Source organism: Hyperolius riggenbachi, chromosome 3 (assembly GCF_040937935.1).
Source record: "Hyperolius riggenbachi isolate aHypRig1 chromosome 3, aHypRig1.pri, whole genome shotgun sequence".
NCBI classification, from domain to species: domain Eukaryota; kingdom Metazoa; phylum Chordata; class Amphibia; order Anura; family Hyperoliidae; genus Hyperolius; species Hyperolius riggenbachi.
This window is the reverse complement of record NC_090648.1, coordinates 58,453,500-58,472,854: the sequence shown is the minus strand read 5'-3', so window position 1 is coordinate 58,472,854 and position 19,355 is coordinate 58,453,500. Positions and strand designations below refer to the sequence as shown.

The 19,355-nt window shown below is 41.6% G+C and overlaps 1 pseudogene; it reads right to left on the bottom strand.

Moving 5' to 3' along the window:
• The window catches only part of LOC137562633 (zinc finger protein 585A-like), a 177,709-nt pseudogene that overhangs the window by 142,660 nt on the left and 15,694 nt on the right, over positions 1 to 19,355 (bottom strand).

Sequence of the window (19,355 nt, the reverse complement as noted above, 5' to 3'; positions counted from 1 at the left end):
GTTGATGCACGTCGCGTCCGCTGGTGCATGCGTATGGAGGTCCGCGTTGGACGCGGATTCTTTGTGCGCGTGTGCTGGCGTGCCGCGTAAGCTCGTCGCGTCTGCTGGCGCATGTGTATGGAGGTCCGTGTTGGCAATGGATTCTTTGTGCGCGTGCGCTGGCGTGACGCGTAAGCATGTCAGCGCAAGCGTACACCACTTTGGCGCCGAAAGGCCTATTTAAACCAGGAAGCAGCACTCACAACTTGCTGTAGTATTGCAGCTTGTGTTGTTACGTGACCTGATCAGTATCTGCCCTGATTCCTGAATCCTGTTGATGACCCTGGCTTGTATGACTATCCGATCTGTTGCCGACCTCTGCTCTGTCCGACTTCCCGCTCTGGTTTTGACCCTGGCTCGTCTGAGAATCTGATCCGTTGCCGACCTCTGCTCCATCCGACTTCCCGCTCTGGTACCGACTTTGGCTTGTCTGAGGATCCGATCTGTTGCTGACCTACTCTGTGTCCGAGTTCCTGATCTGCTGCCAATCTCTGCTAAACTAACTGACCGAGAACTGCTCTGGAGACTACCCGTTTTATCATTAAGACTTCCTGGTGCTGGTTCAGCCTGCCCACCGTTCCTTCATCAGAGATACACTTCATCAGCCACTGAAGTACACGGATCATCATCTGCATCTCCAGCTCTCCTGCCATTCGCTGCCTTGCGCTTCCTGTTCCAACCTCAGGGGCAATTGGCAGTGACCTGCAAGAGAAGCTGTCCTCCATGTCTCGGTATCCAAAGATTCAGGTAAGTGAGTTCAACTAACCTGACACACAGTTACGGACTATTTGTTTATTTAGAGAGCTCCCAGAGTCCGTCAGTGATCTCTGCACTAAGCCTTGTATCCCAGCATACAGGGCTCACATGGATGTTAAAAAAAACCCACCAACAATTAAAAAGAAATACACAGTGATTCTTCCTTTAACATCACTTGACCCACAGGATGTGTATTATGTCACTATAGTATGCAGCTGTGAGACAGTAGATGCTACTGTAAAATCAGTTGGATAAATTTGTCCCTTATACCTTTGTTAGGAATTATATATTACTATATATATATATGTATATATATATATATATAGATAGATAGATAGATAGATAGATAGATAGATAGATAGATAGATAGATAGATATAGATATATATTTAGTATATACATATATTTTTAATGTATGCATAAGAATGCATATACAGCTACCACCACAGGGGTGCTACTAAGGTTTTTGTGGCCCCACATGGCACATTTGTGGCTCTTCTCCCCCGTGCCAGTCAGAGGTCCTTTCTCCTGTAATGGGTAGCCAATGGTGCCCCCTCCCCAATAGGTAGCTGTAACGATTGGTGTAGCAACACAGACGTCTGATTATGTGTGATCTGCAGTATCACCGATAATACAGATACTATACCTGATTATGTGGTGATCTGCAGAATCACCAATAATGCAAGTATAGCTAGCAGAATAGCAAGGTGTATAGTGCTTGGTGCAACAGTAACTGAATAGTTTGACTAGACCTCACCAGAGGAGCTGGTGGGTACTATTGGTACACAGTAACTGAATAGTTTGACTAGACCTCACCAGAGGAGCTGGTGGGTACTATTGGTACACAGTAACTGAATAGTTTGACGAGACCTCACCAGAGGAGCTGGTGGGTACTATTGGTACACCGTAACTGAATAGTTTGACTAGACCTCACCGGAGGAGCTGGTGAGTACTATCAGTGAGCACCTCACCAGTGACAAGGGCTCACTGGTGAGTAGAGTGGTCAGACAGGCTAGGATCAGTAACAGATAGGTAGGAACAGTACAGAGTCGGCAGGCAAGAGAGTAGTGATAATTAAGGCAGAGTTCAGCTACAGAGTCAGATGGGCAGAGGTACAGAATCGATTAGCAAGAGCAAGGTCAGAGATAAGCCAGAGTCATACACAGAATATCAAATATAACCATAATACAATAATCCTAGTCTTGTGTGAAATCCCTGGTTTCCTCCCATATCAAAGCACACCAGATACTGTCTAAGGTCTGAGCGCTAACACATAAGCATTCACAACAGCAGACAAGTTGTGAGTGAATACCGAAGGCTTTTGAAGCAGAGGAGACCCCACGGCCGCACCCACTCCAATCAGCCAATCCGGAGCGCCGTGAGTCACCTCTGACGTCAGCCAACCAGCCGGTCAGCTGACGCGCCTCCTCCCCGCATAAAGGTCCTGTCTACGTGCGAGCCCGCACAATACAGCAACGCTCTGGGCAAATGACAATCCCATCCTTGGCGTACTAGACGCCAGAGGAACGGGCGAACTCCCCGAGCAGGAAAGCAAGCCGGCTGCGGAGACACCCCGCGTGCCCGCAGCCGCAGCTTCAGTGAATGTTACAGTAGCCCTTCAGTATAGGTAGGTAGTCAAAGTTGCACTCCCCAGCATATATAGTCACCCCCTGCAAGTAGTTTGTATGTTCTCCCCAGGTCTGCATAGCTTTACTCCAAGCACTTGGGTTTCCTCACACATACGGATACGTTTTTTGGCTCCCCCCTAAATTGGTCCTAGACTATGATACATGCACTACACGATACATACATAGACATATGACTATGGTAGGCACTAGATTGTGAGCTCCTCTGAGGGACAGTTAGTGACAAGACAATACATTCTGTACAGTGCTGCATAATGTTTCGGGACTATATAAATACTTAAATAATTAATTAGTAGCCAAAGCTGTCCTTCCACCAATCCCCACCCAACCTCCCTTTCCCCAACACTCAGAGACCTGCAGATCAGCCGTGATCCAAAGTGATGTAGCACTCAGTAACCATATGACACACATAAAATGCAGGAAATAAGCAATGACCTCACTTCCGCTGTGCCGCTCTTTCCTCTGTTCACATTACTGCTGATCTGAGGTCTGTGTATGAATGATGGGGAGGCAACAGCAGCCCTACAAGTAACAGACAGAGCAGTAATGGCAGCACAGGAGGCCCCTGCTGTGGCATACATGGCATTTTGCCGCCCAAACTTTTTGGCGCAGGGTGAGCAGAATGACATCTCCCAGTGGCGTTAATTACTATTCCCCCTCCAAGTCATAGCAACTCAGAGGGAGAAGTAATTTGGGGTCCAGCGATCATCGGATAACCGAATTACCCTTGCGTGGACATGGATATAACAATGTTATGTTCATGGCAGTGCCCAGGTCAGGCTGCAGAGCGGGACAGTGCGAGCACCAAAATTACCTTCTTTTTTACTGCTTTGGGTGCGCACCTGCTTGATTCGCCTCGGCCAAGCAGCACTTCTGTACCACCACACCCAGATATACTGTAATGGAGTGTGGAGATTCCTCGCTCTGACAGCGAGGCGGCTGGTGCCGCGTTCAGACCGGCGGTTTCTCCGCAACAACATGCGCCTGGTTTGTCTGAACCTAGTAGTGCACACAGATGGAGAGCTACGCGCGCGCGCGCTAACAGGCAAGCCCTTTATGCCAATAGGAGAAGGATCAGCTGATCTGGACGTTCAGCTGATCCCAGCACAGCGGGTGATTGGCTGAATGGGACTGGGTGGTGCTGAGGAGCACCTTGCTATATATATACTTCCTCCCTGTCAGTTGCCAGTTGTCTGCCGTTGCGAATGCTTATGTGTTAGCACTCAGACCTTAGTCAGATCCTTCAGTGTGTTGGAACCAGGTGGACCTGGGAATCCACACTTAGCCAGAATACTGTGTTATTATTGTGTTATTATTGTGTTATACTTAAGACTAGTTCCAGGGAGTTGAGACCACGGACCTCACACCCAAGACTCTCAGTTTTTTAGGGACACCTTAGTTGCGATTAGCTATCTCCGATGAAGGACAGTGTTCCGTCCGCGTGAGCTCAGACACGGTTGTCCAGTCTTGGTGTGCTTTTTTTTCCCCATCCCAGGGTGAGTCGATTTTGGTTGACCATCTGTCACTAGTTATTTATGCAGTTTATCTGCCCTGCACAGCAGCCACGTTGCAGCACTATTTGATCTGCCGTGTAGGCACTTGTGTTATTATACATTGCTATATGGGGTGACCTTACACCCTATGGGTGTCTACTATCTGAAATATAGTTTTTACATTATTTGTTACCTCGGCTGTATTCCCACCTGCCGTGTCTTGTGGTTTTAATTTGGTTTTATGAGATATATCCCTTAATAAAGATATTTGTTTATACTTCATGGTGTGATATATATTTATATTTTGGTTTGCCATGGATGTCTTTTGTTTGAGGTAGTTCAGTGACTATGTCCATGGTAATGGACTCTTTTGCATACCTGTTGCTCTATTGTTTGGCTACGATGCTTTGGAAATTAGTAATAAGACCCATTTCATAGAACAACGATGCAAACAAAATTTCTATCACAAAAAATACTAAAAAGATATTACAGGTTTTATTGAATTAAACTTAAAACACATAAAAACATCAATCAATGAGCAGATAAAATCACATACATACAAACTAGTTTAACTGTCCCCCCACCATTAGTCAAGAAGGGATGAAAATATATTGAATTTAAAATGACAACATTTTCTAAAACTGATTGTCCACACACCTCCACGCAAATATAGAAATACATGGATAATCACGTTCAATTAATGTAAAAAACAGATATATTTACAGATCTTTTATATAAAGATCATTTACTTATAGGACCACTATTGCAAAAAGTGGTTAGATTTAAAGTAAATGTTTACACATTCTTATAAGAAATACAATAGCTGTTGCTAACAGTAGGTAATAAAAATCTAACAGATCTGAAAGTTTTTTGATTATTCCATCTCATCATGTGGAATACTCAGTATTTCCTTTATTCTTTACAAAAGCATTCCCTGGAAAGGAGATAAACAAGGATGTTGGTCAGCCTCCCTACATGTTTGTGCACTTTATTGGTAGCTGGACTGAGCACCTGCCATTCAGTTAGTACTTTTGAAAATAAAGAAAAACATAAAAATCCCCTAAGAGGATTTAGATAAGTCCAACACCTGTCACATCTGTTAGATTTTTACAAACTACTGCAAGTAAAAGTGACAGAAAATAAAGGTTTTTTGATGGCGTTTTACACTTTGACAAATGCACATTTTATAATTATACATACACATGGATTCCAAAGTTTACATTTTTTTTCCATAATAGTGGACTGTAAATGAAACACTGATTAGATGGATATCCTTATGCTATTATCGTCTATTGTGCAAAAAAATGTAAAAATATATTTAGAAATCAGTTAGGATTTAGAAGTTCACTTCATCTGCAGTTTTGTAATTTCTGTGTATCCATGTTTTCTGAAGCTATCTATATAAGCTTCAAAGATGCATATGTTAATGAAACTTTTACAATTAAAAGTCATAATCCTGTGATGCTGCAACAAAAATGTTCATTGAAATTAGTTTACGGGCTGACATCCACTCGCTCATGTATCTTCTGATGACTTCTCAGATGTGACCGTTCTGAGAAGCTCTTGTCACATTCTGAGCAACTAAATGGCTTTACTCCTGTGTGACTTCTCTGATGCCGAGTAAGATGTCCCTCCCATGTGAAGCTCTTGTCACATTCTGAGCAACTAAAAGGCTTTTCTCCTGTGTGAGTTCTCTGATGCTGAGTAAGACTTGACCTTTGCGTGAAGCATTTATCACATTCTGTACATTTAAATGGCTTTTCTCCTGTGTGAGTTCTTTGATGCTGAGTAAGAACTGCCTCCCGTGTGAAGCATTTGTCACATTCTGTGCATTTATATGGCTTCTCTCCTGTGTGAATCCGGAGATGAATGTTGAAGTTTTTTTTTACTTCTGAAGGACTTCTCACATTCAGAGCAGGAAAAAGGTTTCTCTCCTGTATGAATCCTCTGATGAACTTTCAGGTGTGATTTCACAGTAAAACATTTCTCACATTCAGGACAAGAAAATGGCCTCTCTCCAGTGTGACTCCTCTGGTGTATAATAAGATGTGATGGACGAGTGAAGCTTTTCCCACACTCTGAGCAGTGATGCATTGTGTCTCCTCTGTGACTCATCATGGGCTGCTGGAGATCCACTCTGTTGACAGATACTTTTTAGGTGTAGAGCAGGAATTCAGCTTTTTGTCACACCTACAATTAAATAATTATATGTTATCTTTACTATATTATGAGAAGTTCTGACAGTATAGTAAGATATGCTATATAATAAACCCCCTGCGTCTCTACATCCTCCTGTGTCTGTGCTTCCAGAACTGACAGTTTGCTGTTTGTAAACCTCATTGCATTGTGGGAAATAATAGCTTTTTCCAACTGCCAAGCAAACAATATCTCACTGTATGCATACTGTATACTTTGGACAGCAGTGGCGGACGAGCAAGCGGGATGCATTCTGGGGGGGGGGGGGGGGAGGAGGGTAGCAGCCGTGGCCCAGCACCTGTTTTTTAATGAGCAGGTCTTTTTACTAGTATATATATTCTACAAAAGTATACTTCATAGAATAATCATGTCAGGCATTTGAAATTAGCATAGGACAGCTTATAATGCTGTTTGTTTTTCATTAGATCATCATTAATGAGAGTTGAACAGAAACATTGTCATCTCAGAAATATGCAATTTGAAGAATTTGCTCCAAATAAATAAACATATTGCCCATGATGACATTATATTCAGAAATAACTCATTTTAACGTTCTTTAGAAATCACAGCTGCTGCATGAGACATCCCACAATTGCCTCATCACTTAAGGAACCACTATCACGAAAAAAGGAGGCAGTTAAAATCTGACAAAACCGACAGGTTTTGGGATAGTCCATCTCCTCATGGGGGATTCTAAGGGTGTTCTTTGTTCTCAATGGCATTTCCTGAACAGCAGTTTAACTGTCAAAATCGTTAGATACCAGCCAGCCTCTCTACTCACATGCACACTATTTTGTCATGTAGACTTTGCAACTGCTGTTCAGGAAATGCTGTTGAAACAAAGTAAATCCTGAGAATCCCCCATGAGGAGAGGAACTGGCCCAAAACCTGTCAGGTCTGTTAGGTTTTAACTGCCTACTTATTTCGTGATAGTGTAACTTTAAAGGGGAACTCCAGTGAAAATAAAATAAGTGCTTAATTTTTACAATAATTATGTATAAATGGTTTAGTCAGTGTTTGCCCATTGTAAAATCTTTCCTCTCCCTTATTTACATTCTGACATTTATCATATGGTGACATTTTTACTGCTGGCAGGTGATTTCAGTGGAAGGAGATGCTGCTTGCGTTTTTTGGCAGTTGAAAACAGCTGTTATTTCCCACAATGCAACAAGGCTCCCACAGAGAGGGGTTTCAACACAATGGGCTTGATTCACAAAAGCATGCTAACTGTTAGCACGCCAGTGAAAAGCTGCTTATCACGTGCAAAATGCCTCTTCTCTTTTGCGTGCGTAATGTTTTATGGGCACTACTTCACGTGCAAAATCAGCTGCTTCATGTGCTAAGTAGCGTGATAAGCATACTTTGCACGTGAAGCAGCTGATTTTGCATGCGAAGTAGTGTGTGTAAAACTTTACGCGCACAAACTTTTTTGTGCGCTAAAATAGCACACGAACAGTAACAGCTTTGCCGTGCAAACTACGTAGCACCCTAGTTTGCACATGCAAAGCTTTTAGGCGTCCTAACTGTTAGCACCCTTTAGTGAATCAAGCCCAATGTCAGCCATACAGAGCCCCCTGATGAGCCGTTTGAGAAAAGGTAAAGATTTCTCATGGGAAAGGGGGTATCAGTCTCTGATTGGAATGAATTTCAATCCTTGGACATGGTTTCTTTTAAGTTAAAGAGAAACGTCTTCACAGCCAGAATACAAGAACAGATACAATATCTCCTAATAAGATAACCATTACACAGTGAAAATGAAAAACTACTTAGATGTTTGCATAAAGGAACAATTTTGCCTTAAGTCAACAGCCTAACAGATATAAAAGACACATTTATAATTCCTTTCCAGAGGGAAAAAAAACAATTCTAACATTGTAAAGATAAAGAAACAAAATACAAAGTTTATGACTAAAACTTTCATTATTGTAATAGTATATTTGGAAAGTTACCACATAGCATCAGTGGATGCATCACAAATCTATATACAGGAAAAAAATTATACATGTGGCTTGGGTACACTAGTAGACATTTAAAATAAGTATACATGAATATCAGTTACAATTGTATGACCCTTTTGTGTCTTGGAATGTTGTTCATTTAATAGCTTGCACTCTGCTATACATTTTTTTCTTCATGTTACATCTGCTATTGTAATCATGTTACATCTGCTATTGTAATCACCAGTTCTGTACTTTATACCAGTGTCCATATTTGATGTATATCATTGTCTGTATCATTATGTATCCCTTGTTTGTTTTCCTACTTTGTACAGCGCCACAGAATATGTTGGCACTTGAAAAATAAATATTCCTCTGAAGTTGTTGCTTACTGTAGGGAGTATTATCTGACAGCTGTGAGCCTTTTACCAACAGGCTATAGGCTTGTTCAAGTCCTCAAGGGGGATTCTCAAGATTCCCTTCGTTTTTAAAAGCACACCCTGAAAAGAAGTGCACCAAAGCAGTTAATTTGGGTGCACAGACGATTTGTGAAATTCGGTGCTGCTATAAACCACAGTGTACATGTGTGGCTATGGTGTGCCAAGCAATTAAATTGGGCAGCTCACCTCTGCCTGTTTGCATAGCATGCATATTGGCATAGGATATCAAAATCAGTGATGGGTTGTTATATCGCCAAACTCCAGATTAAGTGCAGTGCAGGTATAGCCAACACAGTTATTGATAAAATATAGCTGAGTACTGTTATTGGCTGCCTTGTAGGATTACTGGTTGAAAAGCTTGGCTAAAAGATTAGTACTAGGCTCACTTATAGCAGGGTTAATGTTAGGGGATGGTGCTGAATGTTACATTGAGGCTTAGTTATAGGAAGGTTAGTGTTTTGAGAGAGGTTAGTAAAAGGTTAGATTTGATAGTGTTAAGAGGTATGGGTTAATTTAATATTGGGATGTGTTAGAGGTGATTAAGTGATGACAATAGTGGCACACAAATTACTGACGCTTAGATAATATTACAGTATCATGACTGATATTCAAAATAATGGCAATCAAGGCACCCAAATAAACACACACTTCTTTTAAATATATGCATAATGCACTCTCCTCAAAACTTTCAGATTGTTATACCTCTCTTTTATAATGTTACATCACCTTATCATGATAGCGCTAAATCTGATCATTTACGTGAACATTTGTTCATCTGTAGTAACTTATTTTTTACACTTTATATGATTTCATATACAACAAAGTTGACACAAACAGCACCTTTCAGCAAGAAGTTAAATCTCTTGATCACAAGCAAAAAAATATTTTCTGTATAGCCCAGGCCTACCACTGGCAGCGTCAGTGTTTCCCCTCTAACAGGTTTACTTTTGTAAAGTATAAAATCAGACAAGTGTCATCCAGTTATGAGTCACACATGCAAAAGCCATTTCTGTATAATATCAAACTTATTAACATGATTGATAATTTAAAGAAAGCAAAATAACAATACAATCAATATTACAGATCAGGAAATCAGTATGTTTATAGTTACCTGGTAGAAAGTAGTATTGGGTCCCCTTGTTCCTGTGATCTCTCTGTGAGCCTTCTGCCTGACTGAGGTCTGACCCATTTTATATTCACTTCTCCTCCATTTACATACATGAAGTAGTTTTGAATTGGTTAAAAATGTCTTATTGTTAACAACAAAAGGTCTATTTACAGACCTATGAAAGGACTGTGTCCAGGCCTCTTTACTGAAACTCACACCCACCCAGCAAGGTGTTAACTTCATTAACATTCCACAGTATAAACAAAAGGCATATTGAAGGAATGATCTAAGCTGGAGATCACTTACATAACAAAAGATGAATACAATGAATAGGTCAGTAGAGGATGGACAGTTTCAGTGCTCTCCCCATGCAGAAAAAAATGTTCAGTACCAGGTGAAAGATACTTATCTTTCAATATTTCAGATCTTATCTGCAGATTACTGTCCATTAAACAAGGTGTGTACGAGAAAGGAAGTAAATGTAATCTTATGCTTGGCAAACACGATACAATTTTCTGTTAGATTTACCTGCCAGATCGATTTTTTTCCAATACTTCTATGGAAATCAATCGGAAAATGGATCAAATGGATCCAAATTTAAGATCGGACGTGTTGGAAAAAAATCAATCTGGCAGGTAAATCTAACAGAAAATTGTATAATGTGTAGCTAACACCAGAATAGTAAACAGAAATCTTTAGAATGATCAGTCTTTCAAACGTTCAAACCTATGTGTTAGATTAATTTCTCAGATTGTTATCTGAACAGTGTACCCAGCTGAAGAATAGACTGTGTAGGTATGGCTCTCCTGCTACATGGAGGTGGTAAAATTGGCCTTTGACCTTTCATTTTCCAAATACTTTTATCTCATGTGTGTACCCAGCTTTTTGCATCTTGAAAAGGCAGATAGTTTTGCTATTGGTTATTAATATTCATCTATATTCTGCAGTATCTTTTACTGCTTTATAATCATTACCGTAGTGCTAAAGCATCCCACATATTCCTCTTGATGAGTATAGTTTGCACAGAAGACTTTTGGCTTTCTCTGGAAATGGCAAGGGCAAACTAAATATTTTCGGATTGTCTCTGTGTGTTGCATAGATTATTGTGAAACATTCTAAGTTTGTTGAGGAAAAACTGTTTTCAGGTTATCTCTATATACAGGCATTGTTTCAGCTTAATTGCTTTGTTTTTATGTGTTGAAAAAAACATTTGCTAATTGCTCTTGTGGCAAGAAGGGAATATCTGGAGGGTCTTATCATAACAGCTCCTTAACCACTTGAGGACCGTGGGCTTTACCCCCCTTAAGGACCAGACCTTTTTTTTCCATTCAGACCACTGCAGCTTTCACGGTTTATTGCTCGCTCATACAACCTACCACCTAAATGAATTTTGGCTCCTTTTCTTGTCACTAATAAAGCTTTCTTTTGGTGCTACTTGATTGCTGCTGCGATTTGTACTTTTTATTATATTCATCAAAAAAAGACATGAATTTTGTCAAAAAATGATTTTTTTTAACTTTCTGTGCTGACATTTTTCAAATAAAGTAAAATTTCTGTATACATGCAGCACGAAAAATGTGGACAAACATGTTTTTGATAAAAAAAACCCCATTCAGCCTATATTGATTGGTTTGGGTAAACGTTATAGCGTTTACAAACTATGGTGCAAAAAGTGAATTTTCCCATTTTCAAGCATCTCTGACTATTCTGACCACCTGTCATGTTTCATGAGGGGCTAAAATTCCAGGATAGTATAAATACCCCCAAATGACCCCATTTTGGAAAGAAGACATCCCAAAGTATTCACTGAGAGGCATAGTGAGTTCATAGAAGATATTATTTTTTGTCACAAGTTAGCGGAAAATGACACTTTGTGACAAAAAAAAATAAATAAAATAAAAGTTTCTATTTCTTCTAACTTGCGACAAAAAAAATGAAATCTGCCACGGACTCACCATGCCCCTCTCTGAATACCTTAAAGTGTCTACTTTCCAAAATGGCAGTAGGAGAACAGAGGCACCAGCAGGATAAAAATGGATAAAAACTTTAAAATTTGCTGGGAGGAAGCGGTGGACTTACCTCCATAAAGCAGACACGAAAGACTGTCTGAATAGTAGTCACATTTATTAATTAGTACCTCAAAACAGTGCAACGCGTTTCGCAGGCCCAGCCCGCTTCATCAGGCAATAAACATGGGGACAAGACAGAATTTCAGCAATAGCAGGTGTAGCGCCTCAGCCTTTTATCCTGCTGGCGCCTCTGTTCTCCTACTGCTATACTGTGTCCACCCCTGGTGGAGGGGTGATCTACCCCCTTTCGCATCTACAGAGAGCGACTTCTTATCCCTGAGTGAGGACAGGTCTAATCTCCTCACCTGCCTATACAGTGGTTGCCTGTGTGGTAACCCATGTTTGTGAGTATAATTTTCTCACGATAACCTTTATTTCATTTATGCTTAACATACTACACTATATTGGGCTCTCGGTTTCTCTACACTTTCCAAAATGGGGTCATTTTTGGGGTGTGTTTACTGTCCTGACATTTTGGGGGGTGCTAAATTGTAAGCACCCCTGTAAAGCGTAAAGGTGCTCATTGGACTTTGGACCCCTTAGCGTAGTTAGGCTGCAAAAAAGTGCCACAAATGTGGTATTGCCGTACTCAGTAGAAGTGGTATAATTTGTTTTGGGGTGTATTTTTACACATACCAATGCTGGGTGGGAGAAATATCTCAGTAAATGACAATTTTTTGATTTTTTTTTTACACACAATTGTCCATTTACAGAGATCTTTCTCCCACTCAGCATGGGTATGTGTAAAAATACACCCCAAAACACATTGTACTACTTCTCCCGAGTATGGCGATACCACATGTGTGGCACTTTTTTGCACCCTAACTGCGCTAAGGGGCCCAAATTCCAATGAGTACCTTTAGGATTTCAAGGGTCATTTTGCCGCATTTGGTTTCCAGACTACTCCTCACGGTTTAGGGCCCCTAAAATGCCAGGGCAGTATAGGAACCCCACAAATGACCCCATTTTAAAAAGAAGACACCCCAAGGTATTCTGTTAGGAGTACGGTGAGTTCATAGAAGATTTTATTTTTTTGTCACAAGTTAACGGAAATTGATTTGTATTGTTTTTTTTCCACAAAGTGTCACTTTCCGCTAACTTGTGACAAAAAATAAAATCTTCTATGAACTCACCATAGTCCTAACAGAATACCTTGGGGTGTCTTCTTTCTAAAATGGGGTCATTTGTGGGGTTCCTATACTGCCCTGGCATTTTAGGGGCCCTAAACCGTGAGGATTAGTCTGGAAATCAAATGCCGCAAAATGACCTGTGAAATCCTAAAAGTACTCATTGGATTTTGGGCCCCTTAGCGCAGTTAGGGTGCAAAAAAGTGCCACACATACTCAGGAGAAGTAGTATAATGTGTTTTGGGGTGTATTTTTACACATACCCATGCTGGGTGGGAGAAATATCTCCGTAAATGACAATTGTTTGATTTTTTTTACACACAATTGTCCATTTACAGAGAGATTTCTCCCACCCAGCATGGGTATGTGTAAAAATACACCCCAAAACACATTATACTACTTTTCTGGAGTACGGCGGTACCACATGTGTGACACTTTTTTGCAGCCTAGGTGCGCTAAGGGGCCCAACGTCCTATTCACAGATCATTTTGAGGCATTTGTTTTCTAGACTACTCCTCACGGTTTAGGGCCCCTAAAATGCCAGGGCAATATAGGAACCCCACAAGTGACCCCATTTTAGAAAGTTCATAGAAGATTTTATTTTTTGTCACAAGTTAGTGAAAAATGACACTTTGTGAAAAAAAAACAATAAAAATCAATTTCCGCTAACTTTTGACAAAAAAATAAAATCTTCTATGAACTCGTCATACCCCTAACAGAATACCTTGGGGTGTCTTTTTTCTAAAATGAGGTCACTTGTGGGGTTCCTATACCACCATGGCATTTTACGGGCCCAAAACTGTGAGTAGTCTGGAAACCAAATGTCTCTAAATGACTGTTCAGGGGTATAAGCATCTGCAAATTTTGATGGCAGGTGGTCTATGAGGGGGCGAATTTTGTGGAACTGGTCATAAGCAGGGTGGCCTATTAGATGACAGGTTGTATTGGGCCTGATCTGATGGATAGGAGTGCTAGGGGGGTGACAGGAGGTGATTGATGGGTGTCTCTGGGGGTGGTTAGAGGGGAAAATAGATGCAATCAATGCACTGGGGAGGGGATCGGAAGGGGGTCTGAGGGGGATCTGAGGGTTTGGCCGAGTGATCAGGAGCCCACACCTTGCAAATTAGGGCCTGATCTGATGGGTAGGTGTGCTAGGGGGTGACAGGAGGTGATTGATGGGTGTCTCAAGGTGTGATTAGAGGGGGGAATAGATGCAAGCAATGCACTGGTGAAGTGATCTGGGCTGGGGTGTGGGTGGGTGATTGGGTGCCCTAGAGGCAGATAGGGGTCTAATCTGATGGGTAGCAGTGACAGGGGGTGATTGATGGATAATTAGTGGGTGTTTAGGGTAGAGAACAGATGTAAACATTGCACTTGGGAGGTGATCTGACGTCGGATCTGCAGGCGATCTATTGGTGTGGGTGGGTGATCAGATTGCCCGCAAGGGGCAGGTTAGGGGCTGATTGATGGGTGGCAGTGACAGGGGGTGATTGATGGGTGGCAGTGACAGGGGGTGATTGACGGGTGATTGACAGGTGATTGAGAGGTGATCAGTGGGTTATTACAGGGAAGAACAGATTTAAATATTGCACTGGCGAATTGATAAGGGGGGTCTGAGGGCAATCTGAGCGTGTAGGCAGGTGATTGGGTGCCCGCAAGGGGCAGATTAGGGTCTGATCTGATGGGTAACAGTGACAGGGGGTGATAGGGGGTGATTGATGGGTGATTGATGGGTAATTAGTGGGTGTTTAGGGTAGAGAACAGATGTAAACACTGTACTTGGGAGGTGATCTGACGTCAGATCTGCGGGCGATCTATTGGTGTGGGTGGGGGATAAGATTGCCCGCAAGGGGCAGGTTAGGGGCTGATTGATGGGTGGCAGTGACAGGGGGTGATTGATGGGTGATTGACAGGTGATTGACAGGTGATTGACAGGTGATCAGGGGGATAGATGCATACAGTACACAGGGGGGGGGGGGGTCAGGGGGGTCTGGGGAGAATCTGAGGGGTGGGGGGTTATCAGGAGGGAGCAGGGGGCAGTTTAGGGCATAAAAAAATAGTGTTGACAGATAGTGACAGGGAGTGATTGATGGGTGATTAGGGGGGTGATTGGGTGCAAACAGTGGTCTGGGGGGTGGGCAGGGGGGGGGTCTGAGGGGTGCTGTGGGCGATCAGGGGGCAGGGGGGGAATCCGTGTGCTTGGGTGCAGACTAGGGTGGCTGCAGCCTGCCCTGGTGGTCCCTCGGACACTGGGACCACCAGGGCAGGAGGCAGCCTGTATAATACACTTTGTATACATTACAAAGTGTATTATACACTTTGTATGCGGCGATCCGGGTGCTAGTAACCCGCCGGTGCTTCCGAATGGCCGGCGGGTTATAGCGTGAGGGGGACGGAGCCAGTCCCCGGCAGAGGATCGCGTCATGGATGACGCGATCGCTCCGCCCATGCCCGTACAAGGACCGCCGCCTCTCGTACATGCGGCGGTCCTTGCGGGGTCCACTTTCCGGCCGCCCATTTGCAGTGGGCAGTCGTTAAGTAGTTAAATAGAGTACAGAGCGTATTGCAGGTCGTTAAGTGGTTAAATAGAGTACAGAGCGTATTGCAGCTGAGGCTCCACTAAAGAATATTTTCAGCTTATGGTCACTGATGGTTCTAAAAAAAATTGTTAAAATAAAATTGCAAAATGATTTTTGCAGGGGTGATCTGTGTTTATTGTAAATATCTATTTATTTATGTTTGTTTTTATCAAAAATGGAATTTCCATTTAATTACATGTGCCTTAAAGGGGAACTGAAGTAAGAGCTATACGGAGGCTGCCATATTTATTTCCTTTTAATCAATACCAGTTGCCTGGCAGCCCTGCTGGTCTATTTTTCTGCAGTAGTATCTGAATAACACCAGAAACAAGCATGCAGCTAGTCTTGTCAGATCTGACTTTAAAGTCTAAAACACCTGATCTGCTGCATGCTTGTTCAGGGTCAATGGCTAATAGTATTAGAGGCAGAGGATCAGCAGGGCTGCCAGGCAACTGGTATTGCTTAAAAGAAAATAAACATGGCGGCCTCCATATACCTCTCTCTTCAGTTCCTCTTTAACACTAGGGCCCATATTCAATTAACTTTTTCTCCTGAGTTTTCTCCTAGGAGATAATATTTCATCTTGAATTTAAAACACATTTTCAGCACTTTGCAATTGTAAAAAGTACCACAAAGTAGGTGTAAAGGTATTATCAGAACTATTTTGCGTATATTCATGCTTACTGGTGTTGTAAAAGGCATTTTATTGTCAAGTTATGAAAATATCACCTAGAAGAAAACTCAGGAGGAAAAGTTAATTTCATATAGTCCCTTGTCAAAAAATGCACCAGCAAGTGAGAAAATACTTAATATAATTTTGATAGTGCTTTTTCACCAACTTATGGGCACTTTTTCAGTTATAAAATGCTGAAAAGTTATTTTACAAAGAAGATGAAAATGATCTTCTAGGAGATAACTGCGGAGAAAAAGTGAATTGCATATGGGCCTAGGTATTCATTTTATTTGTTATCACAGAACATCCAAAATAATATGAAATAATAAACACACATACTAACCTTTCTAATATTTTTAAGTTCCCTTGTCCTACCAAAATGTTTTGCCTATGTAGGTATGGGGTCAACAAGATCCCTAAAGGTGTCTACAATTATTAATTCTCATTCATTCAAGTTGATCTTAGAAAAAGATTCCTGCTCTTGGCACACTTGATCATTAGAATCAGACTGACTTGGACACAGCTACAAGGTCATGTGCCTTAACACTAGGTATTCATTTTCAGTTGTTATCACAGAATATCCAAAACAATATAAAATATTAACCACTTCACCACTGAGGGGTTTTACCCCCTGAGCACCAGAGCAATTTTCACCTTTCAGCGCTCCTTCCATTCATTCGTCTATAACTTTATTATTACTTATCGCAATGAAATGAACTATATCTTGTTTTTTTCGCCACCAATTAGGCTTTCTTTAGGTGGGACATTATGCCAAGAATTATTTTTTTCTAAATGTGTTTTAATGGGAAAATAGGAAAAATGTGGGGAAAAAAATAATTATTTTTCAGTTTTCGGCCATTATACTTTTTAAATAATGCATGCTACTGTAATTAAAACCCATGAAACGTATTTGCCCTTTTGTCCCGGTTATAAAACCATTTAAATTATGTCCCTATCACAATGTTTGGCGTCAATATTTTATTTGGAAATAAAGGTGCATTTTTTTCAGTTTTGCGTCCATCCCTAATTACAAGCCCATAGTTTATAAAGTAACAGTGTTATACCCTCTTGACATAAATATTTAAAAAGTTCAGTCCCTAAGGTAACTATTTATGTATTTTTTTTAATTGTAAATTTTTTAATTTTTTTTTAATTACAAAAAAAAAAATGGGGAGTGTGGGAGGTAATGAGTTAATTTTATGTGTAAAAGTCATTTATTTGTATGTGAAAAATGTGTAGGGTGTAGTTTACTATTTGGCCACAAGATGGCCACAGTAACTTTTTGTTTTAATGCGACCTCCAAGCTTCCTTCCGGAAGCTTGGAGGAAGAATAAGGAGGCTGGACACGTGAGTTTTTTCTCACAATGATCGCGCTGCCCATAGGAGAGCAGCTGATCATTGCGGGGCTTAGATCAACGAACGGGAACGGATTTTCCCGTTCATTGATCTCTGGGCGAGCGGGCGGCGGCGTGTTTACTAGCGGCGGGCAGCGTGTTTACGAGCGGGAGCGCGGGCAGCGTCGGGAACGCGGAAAGTACGTGTTTCTCCGTCCCTGGTTTTTAAAGGATGGAAAAAGGGGCGGAGAAATACGTACGCGCGGGGGTAAAGTGGTTAAGCAACAAAAACACTCATACTAACTTTCTCAATATGTTTAAGTTCCCCTAATCCTACCAAAACTACAGGGCCGGCTATAACATAAGGCACTGTAGGCATGTGCCTACAGGTGCCTGATGATGGAAAGGTGGTTCCCTCACCTCCAGAGCACTTGCCTTCTTCCTTCCCTATGCAGAGTCCCGATGAGAGTGTAAATGAGAGTTTACTCACCCAGCTCTCTACATTCCACTGATGATATCTCCCTCCATGCAGGGGCTCCTCTAGCTACCTAATGCTTGGGGGCACCTCTAGCTACTTTACACTGATGGTACTTCTGGCTACTTAATACTTAGGGGCACTTGTTGTTATCTATGACAGGCAAGGGAAGTAAGAGGGAAGTGACAGCTGGGCCAGCCAGCACACTTGCACTGCAGTTGGGCGAGGGTTTGTAGGTTCATGGAGGGGGAAATCTAAGGTGCCAGGACATCTGTGCCTATAGGCTTCTGTGAGGTAAATCCAGGCCTGCAAAACTATGTAGGTATGGGGTCAAAAAGACTCCTAAAGGTGTCTTGTGAGATCTGACACAAAAATGTCTGCAGCAGATCCATTAGCGCACCTGAACTCAAAACTTGCTCTCTGCTCTAAAAGATATGCAACAGCATAATAACCTTTAATAAGACATTTCTGTGTTACAGCTGATACAAATCCTGCAACAATTCTGCAGTGTGCCTACTTCCTGCTTTCATGAAAGGAGACAAAGGGATAGCATCCTGTGTTTCAAATTAGCTGCAAATTAGCTTGTCACGGCAGCCAGCTGACACCGCTGAGAGATCAAATTACAGTTGATTAGTCACAGATGAGGGAGGATTAGTCAGGCTAAACTCTCTAAATACATACAGGGCGCATTTCTCCATGTTTTCCTCCTGTCCTGTGAAACAGTTCATGTCCACTTTAAAATGAATTGTATGAATAGAGATATGGAAGCGGCCATATTTCTTTTTAAGCAAAAGGAGAGCAGGTGTTCTGACTAAAGGTTGAGCAAACTAAACATATGCTGAATGTCTGAAGCCAGAAAGAGCAGCAGAATAGACACGGAGATTCCTTAAAGGAGAAAATGGCAGCTTTAATTTGAGGTGTATCTTTTACATACTTGAAAATTCTACAGAAAGAAAAAAACAACAAACTCACACACAATCATTTACATAATCGAAAAGAAATCAGAACAGGCCACCATGATCAGTCCAGATGTCCACAAGGCTTTAGTCATTGGTCCTCTGACTGCTCTGCAGGTAGAAAGCCCTTACATAGCACACTACAATGCACTGTGCATTCTGGAACCGGTCTACCATGGCTGGCATGAGGCTCCCTGTGATTTGCACGTCAGCATCACTCCAGCGGAAGTTGGCGTTTACCATTCGTGAATGGAAAATTATATGTTCGCGACATCTCTACCTGTTAGTAGTTTTATTACTATAATAGACACATATCATTATATTGAGCATTATTATGTTGACTTCACATCAACACTTTATTATTATTATGCAATCATTCTACATAGTGATAAGAGAGTGGAAAGGTAATTATTCATATAAAAAGGAACATATGCATATAGAAGCATAGTAGATAGCTCTCTTGCATTACAGAGCTGAGGTTCCAGGCTCAAACCTGGGGTGGGGCAGTATCTGCATAGGGTTTGTATG